The following is a 10,717-nucleotide window of genomic DNA, read 5'->3' on the forward strand; positions in this document are numbered from 1 at the left end:
AAAACAACAACAAAAGCTTTGGTAAAGGAAATTGCAAAGATCCTCAAGGGTCCTCAAACTATGGCCCGCGGGCCACATGCGGCCTGCCTAGGACATTTATCCGGCCCACCCGGTGTTTTTGCCTGTTTTGTTTTATTACTTCAAAATAAGATATGTGCGGTGGGGTCGATGCACTCGGAGCTGTCGGAGCGTGAGAGCGGGACGGGAACCCGGTGGCACTATGTCTTTCTGCAGCTTCTCCAGGGGCGAGGTTTTCCAAAATCACTTTGAACCCACTGTCTACATGTGTGCCAAGTGCGGCTACGAGCTGTTCTCCAGTTGCTCCCAGTACGAGCACTCGTCGCCGTGGCCAGCCTTCATGGAGACCATCCACGATGACAGCGTGGCCAAGCGGCCCGACTGCAATCAGCCTTTAAGGTGTCCTGCGGTAAATGCGGCCATGGACTTGGCCACGAGTTCCTCCACGAAGGCCCTAAGCGGGGGTGGGGGTGAGGGGTGGGGGAGTCCTGCTTCTGAATAGTCAGCAGCTCCCTGAAGTTCATCCCTAAAGGCAACAAATCTGCCTCCCAGGGGAAGTAAGTGGGCAGCCCAATCCCAAGCAGCCACAGGCATTGGTTACCCCCCTTTAGAACTACAGCCTACTGACCTTCAGGCAGGGAGGGCTGGATGGGGGGGCGGTGTTTCCTGCGCCAGGATAGGGCCGAGGGCTTGTTCATCTTGGCCTCCGAGGCTCAAGGCTGGGACTCTGGTCTTAGGGTGTCTGTGTCTTGAAAGACATAGCACCCTTGGCTTCTCTCCTCAGCCTGGCGGCCCCTCCCTGCCTGTCTGGTCTCACCCCTATGAGCCCCAATTCCCAAAGGGGCTCCAGCCCTCACCAGGGCCCGTGCTGATCCCCTAAGTTGTGTGAGCAGATGCCACCACTACAAGGCCATGTCCGAGTCGGCAGCTCCAGCCGCGTCACTGCATGAATCGCTCTGGTCAAATCCTTCCAGGCTCACCAGGGCACTGATGGTCTATGACCTGCTGGGGCATGCAGGCCCATGGCACAACCCCTGAGTCCCAGGTCTCCATCTGTGTGGGTGATCAGCCACTGATCCATGGTCTTCCTACCAGTCCCCGGTGGGGCCTGGGAGGTCTTGTCCCACAGTCTGTACCTGCCAAGCCTGCCCCAGGAGAGTACGTCCAGAGCTCCCGGTGGCGGCCTCACCCTCTCCCGCCTCACCCTCTCCAACTTTCTGAACTGATCGGATGGAAACTACTAAAGCAAGGAGACCCAGCAGGCCGCCGTGTCCATGACTGGGTCTGTCTCCACCCTTAAAAAAATGTGCAGTGTGCATAGGAATTTGTTCATAGTTTTTTAAAAAAAACTATAGTCTGGCCATCCAATGGTCTGAGGGACAGTGAACTGGCCCCCTGTTTTAAAAGTTTGAGGACCCCTAGTATGGATGGAACTGAAGAACATTATGTGAGTGAAATTAGCCAATCACAAAAGGACAAATATTATATAAGACCATCGTTACAAAGAAACATTCAAGTCAAAAGGTTACGTACCAAAGGAAACAAAGTTTAGATAGTTATGGCCTGTGGGAGAGGGAGTGGCAAATAGAGCAGGTGGAGTAATGGACAAGATAGTGTTCCCAGAAAGTCAGAAGAGATATCCAAGGGAACGGGGAAGCACAAACTATTGTGAGGGATCAATAAATAGTTTAAATTGATCTGAAATATAAACCCTCCTATTAATTCACAGTAAAATATTATCAAGGAATCATTTTGATGGCATAGTATGTAGTTCAGATTATCGCTGTTTACAGCAGTATGTATATCAGATTATATAGTTATAAATAGATAGGGCTACTTTTATAGGGCAAAAAACACCTTTTTAAACAATTATGCTTGTAAAATAGACACAACTGAGAATATAAATTGGCATATGTTGACATTCAGTAAAGTATTATATTTATTTTCTAAATTCTGTAAGTCAACATAAATTTAATATATCGTATTCTGTGCACATAGCTAGTATATCATATGCTAATCATTACTTTACACCTTGCTTTCATAATGAAAAAAATGCATATAGTTTTTGTAGGAATTGTAGCAGTATGACAAAGCTCAATTGAGTATGTCCACTTGCATGGGGCAAAAATGTAAAAAGACCCGTTAGGTTAAGTGCACCAAGGGCTAACTTTAAGCCAAAGTGAAAATCTGCGCTCATACGCACACTCAATGGTCACTGGTCATTATTCTCCCATTTCTAATTGTAGTCAAACATTCTTGATGATAGTCAGGGGAGGGATATGGTAAAAGAAGATTGAGGAATAAGAGCAGAGATACGTATTGGGAATTACGTTTCTGTAACTAGTATGTTACTCTCTTTCCATGTAGTTGGTAAATTTATCAATTCCATTTTAGAGAACCAGGGCACCTCAGGACATGTTTTCTTTTCTTTCCTTGCTAAAATTCACACACATTATTATGGCCTGTAGGCCCTAAAAAAACAGACTTTTCTAAATCTAGCTCTATGTCACTGACATTATGAGTAGCAATATTACTTATTCAGCAATTAATTAATATCACACACTGTAATTTTAGGAATAAACCACATGCTGGGCATGTATGATTGAAGAAATCAGATATAACTTTTGTTTTGCCTCAAGAAATTAATATATATTTTTACATGTTACATTATATATTTTACAGTGTGATAATCATTATGCAATTAGTACACCATTTTCCATAGCAACCTATGCCATACAAACCACATCATCTCCTAAATATAAGCATATTGAGTTCACTGTACAGTCATACTTTGTAAAATTATAATCTCTTATCTGCAACAACTGCTGGAACATATTAGTAGTCAAGCAAATAATTGTTTGGTGGCTAAATGGAACAAATGAATGAATGAAAATTAATAAGGTTTTAAATTATTTTTGAATAAGAACTTGGCATTGCTAAGTGAAATGTATTACTATTCTGAATATCTGATCTAAGTAATAATTTTAACCACCTCATTGTACTAGGATCAAATATGAATTACAAATCATCTCATGTCTTTAGTATTTTTTACCCTTAATAAACAAGCTAATGCAGAGAAAAATGGCTTAAATGTGGGAATTACATGGAAAATGGTCTGAATAATCAACAGCTATAAAAGCATTTTCAGTAGAAATGCCAATTACACTTGCTTTTTCTATTCCCATAAAGAGTTCGTCTTGGAAACCCACAAGGGAAGTTCTACCCTATCCTACAGGATAATTATGAGTCAGAATTCACTAACTGACATTGAATTTGTTTGTTCTAATTTTCATGTCAAAAACTAGGAAATAAGAATCAACAAATGACACTATGTTGTGAAATCTGTTGCCCCTGAGTATGTACTGCCTCGTAGTGAACCTATGTACAACAGAACAGATCATTGTCTGGTTTTATTCCGTTAGCGCAATTATTCAATGTTTGAGAATCAAGGCCAATGTTGCAGCCACTGTAGTAACGCATCTCCTTTAGGGACTGCCCTATTTTGTTCACCACATACTTTACCATGCAGGATGTCCCTTAGAAAAGACTGATATGTCAAAAGAACTTGAAAGAAAGTTCTGCCATCCTCATATTTAAGGGTCATTTCGGATATTCTTCCTCCAAGACAGCTATTATATTATAATTATACACACACACACACACACTCGTATGTATGTATGTATGTATGTATGTATGTATGTATGTATGTATGTATGTATATGAAATTGGAATCCAAACCCACTGCCATCAAGTCAGCTCTAACTTCCAGAGACCTTGGTGGGTTTCTGAGATTGTAAGTCTTTACAGGAGTAACAGACATCATCTTTCTCCTTTGAAAAATGGCTGGTGTTTTGAGCTACACCATTAATTGTCAGCAAGCTATACCTAGTTTTGTTGTTGTCATCAGGTGTCATTCAGTCCATTCCAACCCATATCAACTTTATTCACAACCAAACCAAACACTATCCAGGCCTGTACCATGCTCACAATTGTTTCTGTGCTTGAACCCGTTGTTGAAGCCACAGTGTCATTCCATCTAGTCGAAGGCCTTCTTCATTTCCGCACCCTTCTACTTTACCAAACACGTACCTCTCCAGGGACCCGTCTCTCCTGAGAACATGTCCAGATGTGTAAAACAAAATCTTATCATCTGGACCTCTAAGAGCACGCTGGCTATATTTCTTCCAAGATTGCTCTGTTTGTTCTTTGGCAGTTCATGGTATTTTCCAATATTCTCTCGCAACACAATTCAAGTGCGTGGATTCTTCTTTGGCTTTCTTTATTCGATGTCAAACTTTCACGTACATTTGAGGCCATTGAAAATACTTTGTCTTGGGCCAGGCACACCTTAGTCCTCAAAGTAGCATCCCTGCCTCTCAAGACACTAACAAGTCGTGTGCAGCACATCTACCCAATGTAATGACTCTTTTGATCTCTTGACGACTGCTTCCATGAGCTTTTATGGTGGATCCAAGCAAGGCAAATACTTGGGTACTTCAAACTTCGCTCCATTTATCTTGATGTTGCCTAATGATCCAGTTGTGAAGATTTTGGTCTTTACATTGACTCATAATCCATGGTTGAAGGTTACAATCCATGATCTTCATCAGCAAGTGCTCCAAGACCTCTTCACAAGAAAGAATGTGTCATTTGCATATTACAGGCTATAAATAAGCCTTCCTCTAATCTTGGTGCCAACTTCTCTGATTATTGGCTCAGCATACAGATTAAATAAGTATGGTGGTTGGAAATGACCCTGTTGCACACTTTTCCCGATTTTATATCATGCAATATTCCCTTGTTCTGTTCTCACCACTATCCTCTTGATCCCTGTACAAGTTCCACAGGAGCACAATGAAGAGTTCTGAAGTTCCCATTTTTCTCAAGACTATTCATAGTTTGTTATATGCCCCACAGTTTTGTGCCTTTACATAATTAGTAAAACACAAGCAAACATCTTTCTTCTATTCTCTGCTTTCATCCAAGATCCAGGTGACATCAGCAATGATATCCATTGTTCCAAATCTGTTTTGAATCTGGCCTGAACCTCTTTGAGCTGCCAATGAATGCAGTGTTGCAAGTATTTTTGGATGATCTTCAGTAATTTTTATTTGTATGTGATATCATTGATAACATTCTATAATTTGAGCATTCTCTAGTACCACCTTTCTTTGGAATGGGTACAAACATGGATCTCTTCTAATCTGTTGGCCATGTAGCTATCTTCCAAATTTTTTGATCTAGATTAGTAAATGCTGCCTTCATTTTATCAGCTTGTTAAAACATTTTCATCAATTCAGGGAGCTTGTTTAATGCTAAACCAATTTTATGTTACATGAAAATATAAGTAATAATATATCATATATTATGTTTTCTTTATGCTTATTTAAAACATTTAATTGCTAAAATAATTTTTATTTTAGCAATATGTCTGAATTAAAAAGGAAAACATTCACAGGTGTATGTCTATTGGGTGTGGAAGGAAGGCTGACCTATAGGTGGGCAGAGCAGAGACTGAGGATGCTCTTGGGAGCATTAGGTGAGGAGGGTTTCCAGTGGTGCAGCATGTGGGTAAAATTGGATTAGGACATCTGGAGTTATCCCAGGAACCCAGGGGGGGCTGTAGAACACTGGAACACTGAGTCCGGACCTTCAGAGCTTATGGCAAACTCCAGAGACTGCATTAGTGAGACCCCCCTTATAAGAACTTCACTAGGTGAGCTAGACCCTTTCTCAGACACACTTGCAACATGAGGATTTAAACCTGAAAATGCATGGTGTCTGAGGAAGCGGAAGACAGTTGTAAGCAAGACCGCTGTACTATTGGTTGCTGGACAAACAAGGTCTTGCTACATCAATGCCCTGTATGCTGTACTAAAATATGTATTATTACAGCAATCTTTTGACAGTCATTCTGTTATATTTTGCTTATGATTTTTTATATTAAGATGTATCTCAGAGGTGTGTCTCCATGGGGGGTGGTCACCCTCTTGAAATTGTGTTGTTTGTTTCTTTGTTTTGGGTAAATGAAATCCGGGGATGTTGAGCCTACAGGGAAAGTAAATCTAACAAATGTTTCAGGGCAGGGGATATATAGCGGGGTTAGGGAGCCAAGAGGGAAATGATATCAAGAAGTGCAGGAAAGAAAAGCATGTTTGGAGACTGATCTTGGGAGCAATTGTACAATTCAGTTTGAAACGAATGAACTATGGAATGATATGACATATGCATTGACTCCCACATTACAGCAATTAGCAAAGTAAAACAAAACAAAACAAAACAAAAACACACTGATCCAGGAATGGTTTTTGTGTCACATTAAATCCTTGCTCCAACTTAAAAATAATTAATTTTTAACATCATGGCCCTGCTCTATGCTCACCTTCAGGAAGGGAACACAGAAGATATGGGTGCTATAGCAAAATGTGGTGAAGAATGTAGATGGTGCCCACGTATCAGATGAAATAGCATTTGGGGTCTTACAGACTTTTCTCCAAACAAGCAGCCATCGAAGTGTGATATCAACTAAGTCCACATTGAAACAGCAGACCATCACCAGTCACTGAAGGATTGGAATCCATCTTAACCCTCCTGCTTATATAATCCCTTTGATTATATAATCCATATAATCCCTCAAATGAGGGGCCAATAGCAAAGCCCAAATTGTGAGAATCTAGTGTACACAAGGTAATGGATGACAGTGGGAGCCCAAGATTAATTTGCAGAACTTCTTGGGAAATAAGCCCCTGGAAAACCCCCTTATCTAAAATTGAGGGAAGGGAGTCAAGTTGTCACTAAACTGTTATTAGGAGAGAAGAATATAGAAAATCAAAGACATAAATCTGGCCTGAATAGTTAAAACTTTGTCAGTAGATCTCCTGATGATGCGGGCTGGACCTGATCTGGTGTCTAAAATTTTCTGTGGTTTTTGGTTTGTATTGTTTTCTTAGGTTTTTGTTTGTTCGTAGTAGAGTGTATCTTGGACGTGTTACATCAAAGGAGATTGAAGCTGTGTTGTATGATTTTCCATCTTTTCTCATATGAAGTCTAGGATCAATGAACCTTGAGGGACAGCAAGACGAATGAGGGGGTGAAAGGGAGACGATGTCTAGGGGTCCAGGTAGAAAGGGATTGTTTGGAAACTGATTGTGGTAGTAATTGTACATTCTTCTTGATGTGATCAAAATTTGGAATGATATGATGTATGTATTAAATCCCAACTAATAATAAAACAAAGAAAATGTAGGCTAACTAACTAAATATTTGTATTGCTCAGTTTAGTTTATCCGGAGTTGACTCTTCTGAGGGTCCTTTTTCACTGAGAGCATTGGATGGGCGGGCTGTTCCATACAACAGCAGAGAGGGCTCCAGCAGAGTGCTTGCTGACGATGCTGTGCTTTCCTCCAAATTCATGATACCCATTCTACAAGTGTTTACAGTGCTGCTCTTTTGATCTATTAATTGAATCAAGTGAAGTTCTTATACAAGAATGAGGGCTCTTCTTCCTTTCTTAAATTATCCATAGATTGCCTATGGAATCAATTGGGTTCCTTTATGCTAACAGAGAGAGCTCTGAAAAGGAATTTTTTAAAAAAGCAATATAATTTACAATAATCATCCAATAGATCAAATACTTTGGAATAAATATAGTCAAAGAAACAAAGACTTGTAGAAACCATAAGAGACCACCCTAAATGAAAGAATATACCATCTTATGTGGAGGAAGGCTTCGTGTGAAAATGATAATACTTTTAGGTTGAGTTTTCTAGACAAAAAAAAGGGTGACACTCATATACATATAAGAAAGAATTTGATATCAAGAGAAATATATATATCAAGTACACGGCCCAGTCCATTCCCATTCAAGTCCATAGTTTGTGTGCTAGCTGGATGATGAATGATACAGGGAGGTGAAAGGAAGCTGGGCGATCACAGGGCAGTGGGAACAGAGCCACATGGATTCCAAGTCAGCAAGAATATGGAAGGGCATCACCACTCCCAGGAAGGCCACATGTGACACCCCTGGAACCAGATGCAGAATTCAAACAAACAAGTAAAGGCTCTGCTCACTTCAATGTCTCTCTTAAAAAGCCAGCAACCACAAGGAGGCATCACCAGGCTGCAACCTGATTGGTAGGTTGCAAGTAACTATCACAATACCTCAAACTATTAAAAAAAAATCTAACTGTCATGATTCCTCACAACAATCTCTACATATAACTCAATCCTGATCACAAATCCAGCATCACTCTTTGAAGAGATAGAAAAATGAATAACCATTTTATGTGGAAAGAAATGAGGTCCTGAATAAGAAAAAAAACAAAAACAAACTACTAAAGTAGAAGCACAGGGTTGGAGACCTCTCACTTCCAGATCTCTATAACTACGACACACCCACTATAGATGAAGCAGCCTAATACTGGTACAGTAATGGGTAAATTTACACATGGAACTGAACTGAGAACTCAGAAGTAAATCTATCCACCTATGGACAACTGATTTTTGACCAAGAACGGAAGCCTATTAAATAGGAAGAAATGTGTTCTTTAAAAGACGAGGCTCACAAAACTGGACGATTATTTGTGGAAGAAAGAAACAGGATTCATATGTCACATCATATACAAAAATGGACTCAAGATGGATCAATATCTAATTATAAAATCATTATAAAATCTGGAACTGTAAAGATCATCAGTAAAAATATAGGAACACGTGTTGAGGCCCTACTAGATAACATATACTCGATGGAAAACATGCATGCGAAAGAAGGGAACAGAAATGAGTAGGGTCTAAAAAGTGGGTCACTTACGGACATCAAAATACTTCAACACAAAGTTAAAATTGAACCAACAGATGGAAAAAACCAGATATAATGGCAATTACATATTGGACAAGAGACTAAATTCAAAACTTTAACAGCTCAAAAAGGAAAAGACAAATAATCGAATTAAAAAGTGAATGAAGGATATGAGCAGACACTTCACCAAAGAAGATACTCAGGCTGCCAACACACATATGAAGAAACGCATGTGTTCATTAGTCTGTCCAGATATTCAATTTTTAAAAATGAGATCTGATCCCTCCCAGCATTAATAGCAAAGTAAAAAGCAAAAAACAGAAAGCAGCACATGCGGGAGAGTTTATGGGAGAAATGGAGCCCTCATATACTATTTCTGAAGTTGCAAGTGGTGCAACCGCTGTGGAAATTAGTATAATGCTTCCTCAAAAAGATGGGAAGAGAAAATCCATACAACCCAATAATCTCCCTACTTGACCTATATCCCAGAGAAGTAAGCCTCACAACATGAATGGACGTATGCAATTTACATTTTTTACATTTACATTCTCTACAACACTATTCACAATACTAAAAACAAGTTAAATTCTTTTCATTGGAAAAATGGATAAATAAATTTTGGTACAAATATGCAATCATGTGGGTTCTGACGCAATGTGATCCTGTAGGGACCGAGTAGAACTGCCCCTGGAGGATTCTGAGACTATTACTCTTTACTTAAAGACTGCCATTTGAGGAGATGCCGACTCACGGTGAACCTATAGGACAGGGTAGAACTGCCCCTGTGGGTTTCCTAGACTGTAACTTCCCTTTACAGAAAGAGAAATTTCCATATTTCTCCCATGGAGTGGCTGGTGGTTTCAAACTGTTCACCTTGCCATTAGTGCCCAATGTATAACCACTGCACAAGTGAGGATTCAACTGGTTTTGAACTGCTAACCTTGTGATTCGTAGGTCACTCCACCACCAGTGCTCCCTGAATGGAATACTACACAATGGTAAAGAATAACTATTAATCTGGGAAACATTTCATAACAAGGATGAAAATGCTGGATATCATACTGTATGAAATTAGTCAATCAAAAACAGGCATGCATTAAAAAAAGGGCATGTGTTATTAAAAAATCAAGAAAATGTTTATACTACAAGATACAGTCTTTGATGAGTTGCAGTAGTGGAAGGGGAAGATAGAAATGGAAAGCCAGACTCTGTTTGTGTGTTTAGTAGTGTTTAAGTTGGTTCCTACTTAAAAGGATCCTGTGAACAACATAATGAAACACTGTCCAGTCCTGAGGCAGCCTCATAATTGTTGTTATGTTTGGGGTCACAGTTGTAACCACTGTGTCATTTTATTACTTTAGGGGACTTCATCATTTTTTGCTGACCTTCTGCTTTACCAAACATGATGTCCTTTTCCATAGACTTATCTCTCTTGATAACATTTTGAGAGTGCATGAGACAAAGTCTCCCCATTATTGTTCTATGGAGCACACTGGCTCTACTTCTCCAAGGCAAATTTATTGGTTATTCTGGCAGCCCATGGTGCTTTCTGGTTTTGTCATCAGCATCATAATTCAAATGTATCAATTCTTCTTAGTTTTCCTTTATTATTTTCCAACTTTCACATGCATACGTGATTATTGAATATGCCATGGCTTGGATCAGGTGCACTTTAGTTCTGAAATTGATACCCTTGCTTTTCAATACTTTAAAGATATTTTGTGCAGCAGATTTTCCCAATGTAATACTGCCTTTGATTTCGTTACTTCTGCTTCCAAGAATATTGAATTTGAATAAAAAAAAAATGAAATCCTTGACAACTTCGATTTTATCTTTGATTGTCCTGCTGTTGTCAATTGGAGAAGTTGTAAAGACTGGTTTTCTCTCTTTTTTTTTTTTTTT

General features: G+C 39.6%; 1 pseudogene; it reads left to right on the plus strand.

Annotated features, from left to right (window-relative positions):
- The first annotated feature begins 220 nt into the window (after positions 1–220).
- Positions 221–579, plus strand: LOC115873310 (annotated as a pseudogene).
- The last annotated feature ends 10,138 nt before the right edge of the window (positions 580–10,717 follow it).

Source organism: Echinops telfairi, unplaced genomic scaffold, assembly GCF_000313985.2.
Source record: "Echinops telfairi isolate 266 unplaced genomic scaffold, ASM31398v2 ScPeMD7_7468;HRSCAF=8506_0, whole genome shotgun sequence".
Classification (NCBI taxonomy): domain Eukaryota; kingdom Metazoa; phylum Chordata; class Mammalia; order Afrosoricida; family Tenrecidae; genus Echinops; species Echinops telfairi.